General features: G+C 35.4%; 1 long non-coding RNA gene across 12 annotated transcripts in view; it reads right to left on the bottom strand.

Annotated features, from left to right (window-relative positions):
• Positions 1–18531, bottom strand: part of LOC143684898 (uncharacterized) — a 391441-nt gene that overhangs the window by 273343 nt on the left and 99567 nt on the right. The window lies entirely within an intron of this gene.

The raw sequence follows: 18531 nt of genomic DNA, 5'->3' as shown, positions 1-18531 counted from the left end.
ATCCTGGAATTTTTTAGTATTGCATTTCATCTTTTCTTTTGGCATTTTTAGCTATATCTCCTTGTTTTATTCTTTGGGAGGTTTCTATAGTGATTACAGTCTCAATCCTTAATTTATCATCTTAGACCTTGAATTATTATAACACTTCAAAAACAGTGTAAAAATATTACAACACAATGATTCCGTTACCTGATACCTATCTTTGCAAAATTGTTAACATATATTTTTCTTCTACATAACTTACAAACCTTATATTTGATAGCTATTATATATACATATGCTCTCATTACTATAGCTTTATAATGTCTTGATAACTGGTAGAAAAAGTCCTCTCAGCTTCTTTTTCTTCAAGGAATGTTAGCTATCTTTGTCCCTGTGCATTGCTGTTTAATTATTAGAAATTCCTTTCAAATTTAAAAAAAATTAAGATTTTAATTGGGATTACATTAAATTTATTGATCTCTTTATTCGGGTCTTCTGCGATGTCATTCAGAAATGTCTTTTATGTCTTTTGTCACAGATATTCTTACGTACTTATTTTTGTGTTGTTTTTTTCACTTTATTTCATTTTTAAACACTTTTACAAACAAACATCTGTTTTCTCCCATTCTAATATTCCCCAATAACCTCTAATCTGCTTTCTATCTCTGTAAATTTGCTATATCTAGTGATCTCATATAAGTGATATATAATTTTTGCCCAAAGGTGCCTTGCTTATTTCACTGAGCCTAATGTTTATAAGTTTCTTCCATGTTGTAGAAAAAAACATTCCATTGTGCTTATGTACCACATTTTGTTCATCCATTCATTTGTTGATGGACACTTGGGTTGTTTCCTGGTTTGGGCTATTGTGAATAATGCTGCAATAAGCACTGGTGAACAAATGTCTGTTTGTGACCCCGTTTTCACCCTCTTTGGTTATATACCTAGAAGTGAGATTGCCAGGTCATATGGCAATTCTATATTTAACTTTTTGAAGAACTGCCATATTGCTTTCCACAATGGCTACACTATTTTATACTTTCACCAATGCACTAGAGTTCTGACTTCTCTGCTCAATATTTATTTTCCTTTTAATGAATAATAACAACCGTTATGGGTGTGAAGTGGTATCACATTATGGTTTCCATTTTAATTTCTCTAATGGTTAATGATGTTGAGCATCTTCTCATGTTTTTATTGGCCATTTGTATATCTTTTTTGGAGAAATGTTTATTCCTGTCTGTGCCAGTTTGAAAGTATCATGTACCTCAGAAAAGCTATATCTTAATCCTGATACAATCTTGTAGAAGCAACCATTTCTTTTAATCCTGATTCAATACTTAGGTTGGAAACTTTTTATTAGATAATCTCCACAGAGATGTGGTATTCCAATTGTGGTTGTGACCTTTTGATTAGATAGAGATGTGACTCCACCCATTCTGGGTAGGTCTTGATTAATTTACTAGAATCTTTAAAAGAGGAAACATTTTGGGGAGACCTCAGAAATGACTGACCCAACAGAAACTTTAGAGCAGAACTGACACAGATGCCAATACTTGGAGAACAGAGAGATGGATGTATGGAGAGACTTGGAGCCCAGCAGATGCTGCTATGAGATGTTCAACAGGCCAGAACCTGGAGAGAACCAAGGGAAGCCAAGAGATGAAAGCCAGCCCCAGAGAAGCAAAGTGAGGAGCCCCCACAAGAACAGAGACTGAAAGCAACAGAGCCCAGGAACAAGGACCAGCAGATGCCAGCTATGACTACTCAGCTGACAGAGGTGTTCCTGACCCATCGACCCTCCTTGAATTAAGATATCTTTCCCTGGATGCCTTATTTTGGACATTTTTATAGACTTAGAACTGTAAACATCTAATTCCCCCTTTTAAAAGCCATTCCAGTTCTGATATATTACATTCTGGCAGCTTGCAAACTAAGACAATGTCTTCTGCCCATTTGTTAATTGGGTTGTTTGTCCTTTTGTTGTTGCAAAGTTCTTTATATATTCTGTATATTAATCCCTTATCTAATACATTGTTTGAAACTATTTTCTCACATTCTGTAAGTTGTGTTTTCACTTTCTTGATAATTTTCTGTAATGCCCAAAAGCCTTTTTGATGAGATAGAATTTATCTAATTTTTGTTTCTCATGAATCAATAGTTTTTTAAAGAAATGTTTTAAATAGTCTCTTCTATTTACTAATAATTATCCTTTCCATTGCACTTTATTTCTTCTTATAGATTTGACATCCATCTGAAATTGCTCCATTCCAGCCGAAAGAACATCTTTTAGTATTATTTACAGTGTGTGACTACTGTGATAGATTATTTCAGCTTTTGTATGACTGAGAAAGTCTCAATTTAGCCTTCGTTTCTGAAGAATATTTTTGCTGGGTTTAGAATTCTAGCACTTTAGAGCAGTCATTCCACTATTTCCAGCTTAATTATTTCTGATTATAAGGTATCATCACTCCCCTTATTGTTGGTCATCTAAATATATAATGTCCTTTTTCTCTGGCTCTTCTAAAATTTTCTGTTTATTTTTGGTTTTCATTATTGTAACTATTATGTGTTTTGTGAAGATTCTTTTGTATTTATCCTGCTTGTTCACTGAACATCTTGAATTTGTGAGGGGATGTCTTTAACCAATTTGGAAGGTTCTTGGCCATTGCTTCTCAAATATTTCTTTTGTATCATTCTCTCCTCTCTCTCCTTCTGTACTCCAGTTGCATGTAAAATGGACAATTTGATTTGTCCCACAACTCTAATACTTTGTTCTGTTTTTTTAAATATTTTAAAATTATTTTTTCTTTCTGCACATCAGTTTGAATTATTTCTATTGACATGTTTTTTAGTTCACTTATTATTTCTTCTGTTCTGTCCAGTCTATGTTAAGCCCATTAGGTATTTTGATTCATTTCAAATGCTGCAATTTTTGGTTCTGTCTTCCATTATTTTCTAGAAAAAAATTTAAATCGAATTTCCATTTGCTTACCTTTTAAGTTTCCCCTTCTCTGCTGAAATCCCTCATCTTTTCACCCATTTTGTCTACCTTTTCCTCTAAGTTTTTAAAAATATTTATAATAATTATTTTAAAGTCCTTTTCCATCAATTCCAGCATCTCTGTCATCTCTGAGTCTCCTTACATATATATGTGTGTGTGTGCGTGTGTGTGTGTGTGTGTGTATGTGTGCGTGTGTGTGTGTGTGTGTGTATGTATATACTATGGGTCACATTTTCTTCCTTTTTTGCCCATCTCTTAGTTTTTGTTACATTTTAGACATTGTATATAAAAGAACAGTAGAAAATGAATAGCGGATTTTTTTCTACAAAAAACAGACTTTCTTTTCCACTGTCAGATTTCTAGGATGAAAGACTGGTTTCCAATCCAAAGAGTTGAGCCAGGTTGAGGATGGTTTGCTACTTCAATTGATTTTAGTTCACTTCTCTTTTCAAATGTCTTTACAGTAGTTTAGACTTTGTCTCTCCACAGGAGTTTGGGATCTAAGTACCTCATGAAATAGCTCTCTGTTTTACAGCCTAACTCCTCGGTTCTCATGCAGCTGTTCATTCAGAAGAAGTTTTATAGAGGAGACTTGATAGGTGGAGTGGACAAGCTCTGTGTTTCATCTCCACCAGATTCCAATCTGTCATGCCAGCACTCTCACAGCCACAGCCATTTAAAGTTAACCTGGTAAGGGTGGGCCACGGTGGCTCAGCAGGCAGAGGTCTCGCCTGCCATGCCAGAGACCTGGGTTTGATTCCTGGTGCCTGCCCATGCAAAAAACAAATGAACAATAAAATTAACCTGGTATCTTCTCATCCCAGCATATTTCTGATGACAGGATCACTCCTCCACCCATTTGTGTTTCCAGACTTGGAAAATGCTCCAGGAATGAAAGTGGTCACCAGTTTGTGTTGACTTAGGAAAGCCTTTTCTATCCTGGAATGAAACTCATTTTCCATCCTGGAATGAACCTCATTTAGTCTTCTTTACATTAACAGTTCTTTTATGGTTTCTTTTTAGTTTACTCAGTCTTTTCTCCTTGTTATATCAGGAGCAATTATTTTTTTGTGACCTCCTACATCCAAAGTGGAAGCAGAACCACCAAGAAATGTACAGTGCATTCAGCCAGGCCTCAGGCAACTATAAAGGATTTACAACTCAGGCAGAAATTATATAGATAGGACGTACACATTTCTTTTAAAATAGATTGATTGAAATTTCAGAAAAGGAAAGCTAAACTACACATAAGGAATATCCTATGTGACAGAAGAGCTTATTACTAAAAGAAGTCACAGCTATTCTTTTCTTTAAAATTATACAGAGGTTCATTTCTTGGTGCCTGCCCATGCCAAAAAAAATTATACATAAAGAAACACCCCTCTTGGTCTTGAATCTTCAGATGTTTCATTATTCCTAGAATTGATGGATCTTTTATTTTATCCAAAGCCCTGCTAAACTGTATATGAATGGGAAGAAAGAGGTGTCAAGGGAAACAGGATAGAAAAGAGAATGACAAGATAATTAACAACTATAATCAAATAACAAAAGAGGAAAGGAATAAAATGACAATAAAAGTCAGGAGAAAACACAGCATTTATTGAGCAGTCACCATACACAGGTAATAGTAAATACATGCTTTAGAAGCATTATATTTATTTTACAAAGTAGGAAATGGATGTTTAGAGAAATTAAGTAACATGCCCTAAGTTACACAGATAGTAAGTGGCTAAAGAATGAATTGAAATCTGTCTGATGCCAAAGTGTATGCTTTTAACACTGTAATGTGCCGTCTTCCTAAAACTTTATCTGTATAGTCAGTTCAGCAATTGAAAGCAATAATGTAGATTTCGCAGACAGGCAACGATATACATAGTTATCATGTCAGGAAAAGCAAAGATCCCAACTGATATCTGGTACATCTATTTATACTAGCTTTGTAATATTAGATTGCATTTTTATATTTTGTAACAGCTATATTCCTTTATAAAGCTTAGTTATAGTTTGTCTCATTACTTTTTCTTAACTAGTATTTAAACTTCAAATGGAAATGTCCTTTCCAATAATTCAAACCTCAATGAAGAAAACATATCCTAGATTACATGAAATGTACATCTACATGGAGGAGAAATTAAGATACCAGAAAACCCTTGTTTCAGAGTCTAAGCATCGGGGGGAGTCCCCTAACAAGCCAACCTTCACTTTTAATAACACAAAAGACCAGTTTAAGCCAATGATAGGTAACTCAGGTAAGACCCCCTCCTTTTCTCTTATTTTTACCTACATCCACTTATTTATGATAATTTTTTTGCATCTCACCTTCCATGTAGTTTCTCTCTCTTTCTCTCTTTGCATGGCAACAAGATTTTTTCAGTCTGATACCTAACTTTTATTCAAATTCATTTTTCTTTGCCTGACCTTATAGTTTCCCAACCTATCTCCAAATTATCCTAACTCCTCACTGCTTTGTCACTTGATGCCCTTAACTCTGTTTGGCAATATAGGACTTCTAGATCAAATACTACTTAGTAACCATACACACTCTGAAAACCTGTGCTTGGGTTCAGATGAATTGGAGAGAGAAAGAAACAGATGTGTAGAAATCTGGGAGGAGACTTAGCCCGTGGGGAAAGAAAACCTTCATGTGCCAATCTGTTACTCATAGCAACTTTTCCACAAAACCAGTAAATTATTGTCAAAGGATTTTACTTTATTTTCCTTGGAGATAAGATTTTCTAAATTGTTAAGATATGATTTATTTCAACTACTAATAATTTTTCTCTGAATTCAATAAGTCAAGTCAGTCATCATTTCATTCTACCATTACCAAGTAAAAGCTGGTCATTTCCTGGATAAAAGGGTGGGGGGTGTAACAAAATCCCAGGCAGTATTAGCCTGACACAGTGTAGCATAAAACAAAACAAATATCTTCCCTATAAATAATAATCCTTAAATACTGTTTCCTTAAATTGGTGATGAGTATCTCTTTTTTCCCTTCAGAATACATGAACCTTCCTAAACTAACTTATAAAGACATAATACATTCTCCATAATGAAGTGGAATGAGGCAACCAAAATAAATAGCAATGTTTACATAAATCACTGATGTAGATCTTAATAAGGAAAGATAAAAGGTGTTTTTACTCTATTTTAATATAGCAGTTATAAATGCAAGGATAGGTAAATACATTACTCTAACGCCCCATGGTAACATTTATTGTAACTCAAACACATATTCTAGGAAAGGAAAATGTTAAAAAGATCTTGCAAACACCTGTTCTAGTCCCTGCTTTCAATTCTCTTGGGTGTATACCTAGTAGAGGGATTGCCGGCTCATATGGTAATTCTAAACTTAGCTTTCTGAAGAACTGTCAGAAAGTAGCTGTACTTTTTTTACATTCCAACAAGCAATGCACGAGTGTTCCTATTTCTCCACATTCTCTCCAATACTTGTAATTTTGTGGGATTTTTTTAATAGTAGCTATTATAGTGGATGTGAACTGGTATCTCATTGTGGGTTTGATTTGCATTCCCCTAATAGCTAATAATGTTGAGCATCTTTTCCTGTGCTTTTTTAACCGTATATATATCCTCTTTGGTGGGCTCAAACAGATATTTACATACTGATGTTCATAGTGGCATTATTTACAATTGCCATTAGAGGAAGTCTTCATCAACTGATGAATGGATAAACAAACTGTGGTATACACATACAATGGAATATTATTCAGCCAAAAAAAAGAATGAAGTCCTGATACATATGGCAATGTGGATGAATCCCGAAGACATTATGCTGAGTGATATAAGTCAGACACAAAGGACAAATATTTTATGACATGAATGATATGAAATTAGAATAAGCAAACTCATAGAGTTCAAATCTAGAATAAAGGTTACCAGGGGCTGGGCTGGAGTAGAAAATGGTGAGTTAATGCTTAATTTGTATAAAATTTCTATTTAGATTGATCATAAAGTTTTAGAAATGTATGGTATGATGGTAGCACAATATTGTAAGTGTAATTAACATCAAATTATATATGTGAATGTGGTTAACAAGGGACATTTTAGGTTGTTTATATGTTACTAGAATAAAAATCAAAAGAGTAAAACATAGGACTGTACGACATAATGAACCCTATTGTAAATGATGGGCTATAGTTAATAGTAACATAATACAACAAACAGACCACACTAATGCAAGGGGTTAAAAATAGAGTGAAAATGGGGAAAAAATATACCCTAATGTAAACTATGGACGATTATTAATTGATCAATTTTAATATCCTTTCATCAGTTGTAACAAAGGTGCCACACTGATGCAAAGTGTTAACGGCATATGATTTTCTCCGTAAACCTACATTCTAATTTTCTTTAGAAGAAACATGTGCAAAACTATTTTTTTAAAGATCTGGCAAGTGTGCTATTAATTTGAAAGTGCAAATCAGGATTCATGAAAGAAGAGGAAGAGGTAGAGTGCCTTAATTGTCTCCTAGTTTATAATCTAAATTGACTCCTTCACGGAAGTATGAAGGGTCAAAAGTCCCCACAAGTGGTATATTTGAATAAACTGATATCATTGGAATATTTGTAAACTAATACCTGATTTCACATATCCAGAAATAACTGAAAAACAAAGAGAGAAATAACAAAAAAGCCTTCACAGAATCAATCTTCTAAATTCCTTAAGTTCATTTTAAAGGAAACCACTCAGTATCTATTGCTATTATTTTAGATATCTAGTTAACAAACTTTTAGAATCTGGCATCAGAGCCCACATTTGAAATTGGACAGTTACACTTAGAGCAGAAAAAAAGTCAGTTTACAGCTGACAGCCAGTCAGGAATGGAAGAAAGAGATAAAAACCATAAAAAGAACATCAAGGATACAAAACATAAAGTTGAAGTCCACCTAGTTCAAGAGGTAAGCTAAACTAAGGATTTCACTGATACTGAAATTGTTCTTTTTTGCAGCATTCTGAATTACATTCATATCTGCATATAGACAAGAGCAATAAGATTCCTAGAAAGACTAGAGATAGCAGATGTCTTAAGATCTAATGAAGAAATGGGGCACTATGAAATAGTTAATGATGGGAAGATTGGAATTATTGAAGGCAATCATTCATTTCATTATTTATATCTAGGATACTTTTGCTTTTATTATTCAGATGCCTTTTAACAATCTCTGAAAGAACCTTTTTTCTTTCAGAAATGGTTCTTGTTCTGCATTGCAGTCATCTGAGAATCTTAAATTCTAATGTACAACTCAGTCTCCCATGAGACTGCTTTCATATGTGCCTGCATAGATATGTAATTAGTAGTCTATAGGAAATGTGAACATGAATTATACAGATTAGGAACTGTGGCACACTGACATGGTAATTGCATCTTAATGTTAATATATACCAACTGATGTGCAAGCACATTTCTTTTTGAGCTTCTTTTAGCATATAGGTGTTGATTGAACATAGGTGTTTCCTTAACATCATTAGTCATTAGGGAAATGCAAATAAAAACCACAAGATACCACTTCATATCCATTAGGATGGCTTTTTTTAAAAATAAATGAACAAACAAACAATAGAAAATAAAGTGTTGGCAAGGATGTGAATTGTAACCCTCAGAAGTTGCTGGTAGGAATGCAAAATAGAGCAACAGTTTTGGAAAGCAGTTTGGCAGTTCCCCAAACAGTTAAACATACAGTTGCCATATGACCTAGAAATTCCATTTCTAGATACATACCCAACAGAATTGAAAACATATGCTCACGCAAAAACTTGTATAAAAATGTACATAACAACATTACTCATAATAGACAAAACATTGGAAAGAACCCAAATGTTCACCAAATGATGAACAGACAAAATGTGATATATTCATACAATGGAATATATGTCAGCCATCAAAAGGCATGACCCTTGAAAACATTATGCTAAGTAAAATAAGCCAGTCACAAAGGACCATATATTATATGATTCCATTAACATGAAGTGTCCAGATTAGGCAAATCTATAGAAACAGAAAGTAGATTAGTGGCTGCCAGGGGATGAGGGAAGAGAGAATTTGGAGGTTTCTTTTTGAGGCAATAGAAATGTTCTAGAATGTCAGCAGTGATTGTTGTACAACAGTGTGAATATATTAAAAACTACTAAGTTGTATACTTTAAAATGTTTAACAGGGTAAATTTTATCTCAATTAACAAAAAGGGAAACTATGTACACGCATTTTGTATTCATGTTATTTTCCAAGTTCACTGTGCTTAAAATACCTATAGAAATTAAATGCATTCTTTAAAATGAATAGACATCCAATTCTCTGATCTGACCAGAAGGATTTCTTCTGAATATTTCATGTTTCAATTCCCAAAGGAATACATTTTACTTTACTTGACCTTATAGAATAGTTAATGGATTGTGAGACTCTAAAGTAGAACATTTTACCTACATGAAAATAATTTACCACGCCACTTAGATTTCTTTTTGCAGAAAACAAACCTTTCTTCCAATATTCTATCTTACTTCAAAGAAAAGAGAAAAGTCACAGTCTAATTTCATGTAGTTCTAATTATCATGTAGGTCTAATAAAGTTGGTCAACATTTCTTGTCCTTTCCATAACAATGTATTTTAAAGGAGAGCAAATCAGAGTAATTGAATATTTTCTAAGCAGGAAATTTCAGTTCCACTTATTTGCCTTTTATTTTTTAAAGAAAACAGTCTTTATCATTGGGGATTTTCTAAATCTTATAAAGAATTAAACACTAAAACACAGTATCTTAGGGCAAATGGATGCAGTATTTTGCTAAAAGTTTAACTTTTTGTAAAACAATAATGGTGACTACTTGACAATTCATTAACAAAGGCCAATACATTACCATAGTTTATACTCTTTAAAGTCATAGATTGATAAGAGTCACTCATGTTGTCACAGGAGCAGAATTCAGCATTGCAATTTTATTTGAATGCCCTTAGACTTTCTCCAGTTTCTTCAGAATCACCAAGTTAAGTAATAAGCTAAGGGATCATAGTTGGTGGAGTATTACCTGCTTACATTATCCACTGGTAAAATGGGGATGTCCTGTGATGCCCATCATCTTTAGTAATCTCTGTATCCCATTAGAATCTAGATTTCTCCTTGACTTGAGTAACAACAGAGTGACAGGAGATTGCTTACATCTGCCCTTCATCCACTATTCTGAAGGGCCTGGGCAAATTGAGAAGGAGGTGATGAGGGAGGTGCATAAGCAGTTTTAATATAGAAATTCACTGAGGCCAACTATTCCATCACTAGGCTTGTGACTTTTGAAAAAAATAAGTTGTATTTTTCCAGCACACTACACCTTCCTCTCTGATGTAGTTATACTGGTAAAGAAGAAAGAAAAGGTAGCACATTTCTCTCTATTTAAAGAACCTGAGAAAAAGGGGTGAGGAGGAGCAGGGTGGACATGGAAAGGGGGAGTTAAAGGAAGAGGAAATGAACAGAAGATGTCTAAGTTCAGTGGATTTGGGAACCATTTCTTAGCTCAGGTTGCCCCTGTAATTCCATTTGTGTGTCAGCAGATATAATTCTTGGTTTGATACACGCAGCATTCCTTGCTCTCCTTTGGGTACCAGAAAACAGCACCCCACCCCATTCCTCTTCTTGTAAGATGGATCCTCCCTCATTCCTCAGGGTTCTGATGGGGCTTTCAAGCACATTTAATCACAGCCCCATCCTCACAAAATAAAAATAAAATGGAGTCTTTCTCTCCCTCATACACATACTTAGAGACAGGCTTCCAAACTGACTCTGCTTATTAGATTTTCTCTTGAGTCTTTGAATCTGAAAAGCACACCCACAGGAATAGAAAGTAGCAGCCAGAGGTTTGAACCTCAAGTTCCTGAGACCAGAGTCTCTAGAGCATCCCAGGTTTTATCTTTCCTAAGGCCTGTGTGCCAGTTGAAAGTATTATGTACTCCAGAAAAGCCATGTTTTAATCCTGATTCCATCTTGTGGAGGTAACCATTTCTTTTAATCCCCATTCAGTACTGTAGGTTGGAAATTTGATTAGGTTTTCTCCACAGAGATGTGACACACCCATTTGTGGGTGTAACTTTTGATTAGACGGAGAAGTGACTCCACCCATTCCAGGTGCGTCTTGATTAGTGTTTTAATTTACAAAAGCTGCCGGAATGCAATGTACTAGAAATGGAATAGCTTTTTCAAAAGGGAATTTATTAAGTTGCAAGTTTACAGTTCTCAGACCATTAAAATGCCCAATTTAAGGCATCAAGGGAATGATAACTCTAAAGAAAGGGCCAATGAAGTTCAAAGTTTCTCTCTCAGTTGGGAAGGTACATGACCATGTCTGCTAGCTTTCTCTTCTCATTTCATAAGGCTTCCTTGGGACATTTTCCTCCTGCTCCAAAGGTCTCCGGCTGTGTGGGTTCTGTTGATTCTGGCACTTTAAAGCTTTTCCCAGAATGGTTCCCTCTTAAAGAGTTCCTCTAAGTAACCCCACCTTGAGTGGGTGGAGATACATCTCCATGGAAACCATCTATCTAATCAAAAGTTACCACCCACAATTGGATTGTTCATATCTCCATGGGAACAATCAAAAAGATTTCACCTATCTATATTGAATGAGGATTAAAGGACATGGTTTTTCTGGGGTACATAATAGCTTCAAACTGGCACGATTTGTTTACTGGGATTCTTTAAAAGAGGTAACATTTTGGAGAAACCTCAGGAACTACAGTCTGAAGAAATGACAGAAGCCTCAGAACTGACAGAAACTTCATAGTAGAGCTGACACATATATGGACACATAGAGAACAGAGACATGGATGTTTGGAGATGCTTGGAGCCCAGCAGACTTTGCCATGAGATGTTAAGCAACCCAGAACCTGGAGAGAGCCAAGGAAAGTTAAGAGATGAAACCCAGCCCTGGCAGAGGGACCTCCACAGGAACAGAGACTGAAAGCAACGAAGCCCAGGAGAAAGGGACCCTCAGATGCCAGTCACGTGACTACCCAGCTGGTAGAAGTGGTCCTGACCCATCGGCCTTTCTTGAATGAAGGTAACCTCTTGTTGCTGCCTTAATTTGGACACTTTCACTTCCTTAGAACTGTGAACTTATAACTTAATAAATTCCCCTTTGTAAAAGTTGTTCCAGTTCTGGTATGTCACATTCTGGCAGCTTACAAACTAACACAACCTGGTATTTCAGATCTTTCTTTAATTCTCTGAGCCATCTAGTATCCCTCCAATATATCCCTTTCTCATGCTTAATGTGGCCCTTTCTCAAACAATGTGGTTGTTTACCTTTGCTTATACTCAAAGATGTATGTATTGTACATACATACATACATACATTATGTATTGTAGTCTCTCATTGTAGAGTTCATACATGAAACATTTTAAGACAAATAAAACTGAATGGGATGACCTAAGACTCAGGTGGCAGTAAAATTTCCTGCCAATCTTGATTTTAACACTGATTTACTATGTAAAATTGAGCAATCAGAGTATCTTTCTGGGCCCTAGATTTTTGAACTATAAAATGAGGGGTTGCACTTAGAATGTTTTTTTCTGGTCGAAAATTCTATAATTTTATGAACTTATGGAAATTGAGTGGGAAGACAGGAGTGAGATACTGAGCAAAAACTTAACTTGTAAATACAACTTCAGGAGACTTGGAGGAATTTTTTCAAAAAAAAGTTGTGCGGTTCTGTAGCACTGTAGCCCTCCACCACTGGACGGATTAAGATGTCAGCTGATCTGCTGAAAACTATTGCCAAAGAGAGCTTTGACCAGTAGAACCAAAGGGGCTACTACCTGAAACCTGCCAACAGCAAGTTCTGTGAAAATCACTCTAGATGCCCTGGGGTCCAGTAAATTGTGCCCAGGTATCACTGAGGTCTTCTTGGTTCTTAATGTGAGTCCATAGGACATTATATCACAGTAGCACCAGAGAAAAATCAGGGGTAGTAGAAGCTGCCACGCTTACTAAACAAGAGCCTGGGAAAATAAAATAAAGTTTGTCCAGCAACAGTGAGCCAACTTGCTCCAACTAAAGGAAATTATTTCCAAGGAACCTATTTTAACTTGTAGAAAAATTATCACAGAATGGAAATAAATGGAGCATTGATTCAGGGCACCATCTTAAGTCTTGCTGACGTTATGTTTGGAAAAATACTGCAGGGTGAAAAGTTGTTTTTGAAACTAAGACTTCCCAAGCCATCTGGGACATCCACAGAGTATAAAGCCAAGGTTGGGTGTAGCTGAAGTTTGGAAGTTTCTCCAGTATATTCCTTTCTTACATTGTTAAATAACACCAACGTGAGTCAGACCTTAAATTCCAACTAGATTCCACTAATGAACAGAAGGCTTATTTGCAAACCAAAGATATAATAACAATGTTTGCTCTCAACGTAAATTGTGACATGTTCCATACACCACTAAGAAAATAGCCCTATTTGAAGTTCATCAATGATTATCCAATCAGATAGAGGAGACCTAAATATAACACAAATAGTCAAGAGAAAGAAATAATGTGGACAGATTTTTATCTCCTCTTTATTGCCAGCTACTGAAAATGCACAAGCAGGAGTGAGAGAGATGGTTATTTGTAAGTGTAACCTAAAACTCAGCATTAAAGGATTTCTAAATATTTCTGGGAAAGCTTCTAGATGTCACTCATTCTGGATGTTATGATTTTCCCATCTAAATTCAAAATGTTTTAGGAGTTCTTTCAAAGCAAAGAAGCATAAGAAAGAATTTTGCTGCTAGCAAAAGCAGAGCTCATTCCTACTGAAGCATAGTAAACCCCTGCAGTGAAATGACGTAGGTAGTAGCTCACAAGACCTGAAATAACTAAGCATCATTTCATAAAATGTGCTAGATGTAAACTGATTCATTCAGTTATTAATAGATGTTTCACAAACAGTCCTTCCATGGCAAAATAATGTGAAAAACAATAAAGTCTTCCCATAACGGATGTGTTCAATGTATATTTGCATTTTAAAGACTAGGAAGCCCTGCATTAAAGTAGTCTGCTGACCTTTGTATAAACTAATGTTTCTAAAAAGTATTTGACCATGGAACCATTTTTTTCCATATGAAAATGGCTAAAATCTTTTGGAATAGGGCTCTGTGTTGGTTTGAAAGGAAGTATGCCCCCTAATAAAAGCCATGTTTTAATATAAATCTCATTTCTTAAAGGTAGAATAATCTCTATTCAATACTGTATGTTTGAAACTGTAATGAGATCATTTCCCTGGTTGATGTGATTTAGTTAAGAATGGTTGTTAAACTGGATTAGGGGATGACATGTCTCCACCCATTTGAGTGGGTCTTGATTAGTTTCTGAAGTCCTATAAAAGAGGAAACATTTTGGAGAGAGAGACTCAGAGAGAGAGAGCAGAGAATGCTGCAGCACCATGAAGCAGAGAGTCCACCAGCCAGTGACCTTTGGAGATGAAGAAGGAAAATGCCTCCCGGGGAGCTTCATGAAACAGGAAGCCAGGAGACCAAGCTAGCAGATGACACCGTATTTGCCATGTGCCTGTCCAGCCGAGAGAGAAGCCCTGGCTGTGTTCGCCATGTGCCTTCTCACTTGAGAGAGAAACCCTGAACTTCATCGGCCTTCTTGAACCAAGGTATCTTTCCCTGGATGCCTTTGATTAGACATTTCTATAGACTTGTTTTAATTGGGACATTTTCTCAGCCTTAGAACTGTAAACAAGCAACTTATTAAATTCCCCTTGTTAAAGTCATTCCGTTTCTGGTATATTGCATTCCAGCAGCTAGCAAACCAGAACAGGCTCCAAAGAATGTAATCTAGGTAACATATACCTACAGAAATTAATGAAAATTATCTAAAGTCTAGATTTTTAACCATTGTAGACACTGGGATATCATTATCAATTTGTACATGACCTGAAATTCAAGAAAATTGCAAGTTCAGTCTGAGTTTCAGTGAATCAGCATAGGATAGGGAGTCATTCTTTAGAATAAAACTTTTAATTCTTTGTCAGTCACTCAGCTGTTTGAAAGTGGACAACTTAACTTCGATGGATTTCAAACTCTAAGACTGAGAAAATCATTACTATATATATATATGAATCACTTAGCACTATATCCAACACTTGTAAAGTACATAAAAATGGTAACTACTCTGCTAAGAAAATCAGTGGGTAACAAAGAACTAGGTCCATAAATAAACAAAAAGACCTAGATAGAATCAGGATAGAATTTCCTTAAGGAATCCCATTTCACCCATGCCCTAATAACAAAATTAAGATGCAGGCCTGCCATGTATTTTCTATATATGTTCAACAACTCATTCAACAAATTTTTGTGTTCTTCAAACAGACCAAGTTTTCTCTTGCCTCAAAAATTTCACACTCACTTCCCTTTGTCTGGAATGCTTTTCTCCCAAGTTTCCATATGGCTTGTCTCCTGACTTCCCGAAGAACCCTTACCTGTGAGTTCTTCTTCAATGATCACCATATATAAATGGCAACCCAAAACAGTGGTCTCTGCTATTTTTTCCCACCAGTGCTTATCATCTGACATATTACATATTTATTTATCATATCTTGTCTCTTAATGACCACAAAATATAAGGCCTATGGGGCCAGGACCTTAGTCCATTTTGTTCATTCCTAGTTCTTTAGCACCTCAAATAGTTCCTGGTACATAATAGGTATTCATAAATACTTCAATGTGTAGTTTGAAGATAAATATCCTCTTCTCATGAGTGTCCTAGGGGTAAAGTAAGTACTAGATTTTGTTTTTAAAGTCATACTTATTATTTTTATCCTGCATTTTTCCAAAATTCTTTTCAGGGAACATAATGAAATTTAAACTCTTACTTTAAAATTCAAACTCACAATATTAATATGAATAATTGTTCTTTACAAATCATAAAATAATCTTTTATGTGATTTCCTCACTCATCGCACAAGCATATACCATTTAATTGACTCAAAAACAGTTCCCTAGATCACATATACTTATCCAGATAATTCTTCTAAATCGTTTACAATTAAAGCAGAATAGTAATTTACATCTATTTCTTTAAAATCCTTAAGCTCTTTTTCATCTCAACTCTACGAGCTAAGTAAACAAACATGTTTAAAGATACTGTCCAATAAACATGTTTTCCTAAAGTTTCCTTTGAACTTCACACAGGTTAACAACTCATTTGGCCTTCTTCCAAGCCTTTGTCCAACCACTCCTGGACTGCATCTCCTTGGAACTTCCCTTTTTATATTTTCGTGTCCCTTATTCACAAAACCCAGTATCCTAAGTACCCTACTTATTTCTCCAAGATTATGCCATAGTAGGCACTGAACACATGAAGTAAGCAATACTTTAATGGTCCCTTGTAGACAGAGTGGCAATTTTTTCACTATGCTAGTGTGAGAATTTATAGTTTCAAGACAATATAGTTTATTTGAATTTACCTTGGCAGACAAGACAGAATCTATTTAAAATTTATGCAGCATATGTCAAGATTTCCACTAAAAACTCCATGTTATGCAAGTGTGTGTGTGTGTGTGTGAGTGTGTGTAACAAGGGCATTTTTAAAGTAGCTTCTGCCTTCTTTTATATAAAAGTGGAATATTTGCATAACCACTCGTTTTGCAGTCATGAGAATCTTACTTTTTGACCCACTTAACCACACGATCCATGGCTTCAACAGCTCTTTTTATTAATGGAATATTTTTGTTTCCACATTAATAAAGTATGGCCTTTAATTTTTGTTTTAATTGAAGCAATAAAGACTTGCCCAATGGAATTCAGAGAAATAGCAGTGCTGGATCAGTTTCTGCTCTTAACTTTTTGTTAATATAATATATATATATATTTTGTATGCTGTATGGGCAGGGTCACATTTCATTATTTTTCCATGTGAGTATTCTGTCATTGCAGCACCATTGGTTGAATTTCTGTTTGTTTTCTTTCTTTGCTTGCTTGTTAATCTGTTTTTTGGGAAGTACATGGACCAGGAATCAAACCCAGGTCTCCTGCATGGCAGGCAAGAATTCTACTGCTGAACTACCCTTGCACCCCTGCTAACATTTTTTTAACACATACTATGTACCTGTAGGACACAAAAGAGTATTCGTTTCTGGTACATGAAAGTTTCACCCATATAATTCTACAATTAATATTATCACCGTTTATGATACATTAGTACCCCCACTTTCGATATGAGTGATGGATAAAGGACTGGGTATAGGTAATCCTAGTGATATTAAGGGAGAAATGATAAAATGTCTGCCCCTCTGCTGCTGCTGCTGAAATGTGGGTGCTTTTGTTGTGACATAGGAAATTCAAACACAAAGATTGTAGTTGGTGTGGGTCTTTAGTTGCTCACTAAATAATTAACCCTTCCACCTAGTTCACAGAGTAGAAATGATAGAATCTTATTTTCCCAGCCTTCTTTGCAGTGACAGATGACCATGAAACAGAATTCTGGAAAATTCTAAGTAAAAAATAATAATAACAAAACAATAATAAAAATAATAATAACAAAACAAAGAGCTTCTGAGAAATAATAAAGCCTTAAAAGAGAGACACAGATGGAGCAATACCACTTCCTCTTTTTCCCTCTCTGTCTGTTCTAGATGCCACCATATCAGGCCTTATGCCAGGAGCTGCAGTAGACCTCTGCACCCATAAAGGAATGACCCTAAGGACAGAGCAAATATCCAGAGAAAATACTTAAAGAGCCTGGATTCCTGCTGGCATCACTGAACAAGTGAACCAACCCCCTACTGACTACCTCTGAGCTACTTATTAGTCAAATAATAAAGAACCTAATGGTTTAAGACACTCTTATTTTTCTACTACCTACAGACAAAGGCTGTATCTATGACATTGGGCATCCATTTCCAGGTTGAATTTCAAACATAAATTACTTTCCCTACCTCAGAGAATGAATTATAAACCCCACCTTCACAATTTGAGCTGAAGAAAGAAGAGACAGATAAAAATATTGACATAAATATATGGATCAAAAACTGTTCAGTGATCTACCAAGTCAAGTAAATAAACAAAAATGATTCATCTGGTTAAGCAGTCACGATTTCTGCAATGCATATAGGAATGAAGTTAAATGCCTATATGAATCAATTGATGAAGACTGTGATTTGACCAGGTTCATAATAAAAAAATCTTAGAATAAAGACCTGAAGCTGACAAGAGACTATTCTATGGGAGATATCCATGGGTTTTCCAGGAAAAAACTGGTAGAACTGGGACAGCACAAAGAACAGGAGCATCCAGACCCACTGGAACAATTCCTCTCATGACCCTTCTAGTTAAGGGTCTTCCCCAGTCTGTAGTAATATCACTGGCCAATGGAGCAATATTTATAAGAAAAATTACTTTTATGTCCAAGTTACTTTATAGTAAAATGAATATAGCTATTATTTAATTTTTAAGAGAGGTATAATAAAATAAATCCCCCAACTTAGGACTGCTCATTATTGTTGGACATAGGTAGCTGGTCAGATTGGATTCTACCTAACAGAGATGATCAAAATTTTCCTAAA

This window comes from Tamandua tetradactyla, chromosome 5 (assembly GCF_023851605.1).
Source record: "Tamandua tetradactyla isolate mTamTet1 chromosome 5, mTamTet1.pri, whole genome shotgun sequence".
Classification (NCBI taxonomy): domain Eukaryota; kingdom Metazoa; phylum Chordata; class Mammalia; order Pilosa; family Myrmecophagidae; genus Tamandua; species Tamandua tetradactyla.
Note: the sequence above shows the minus strand (reverse complement) of the source record. Positions and strands in the feature narration are given on the sequence as shown.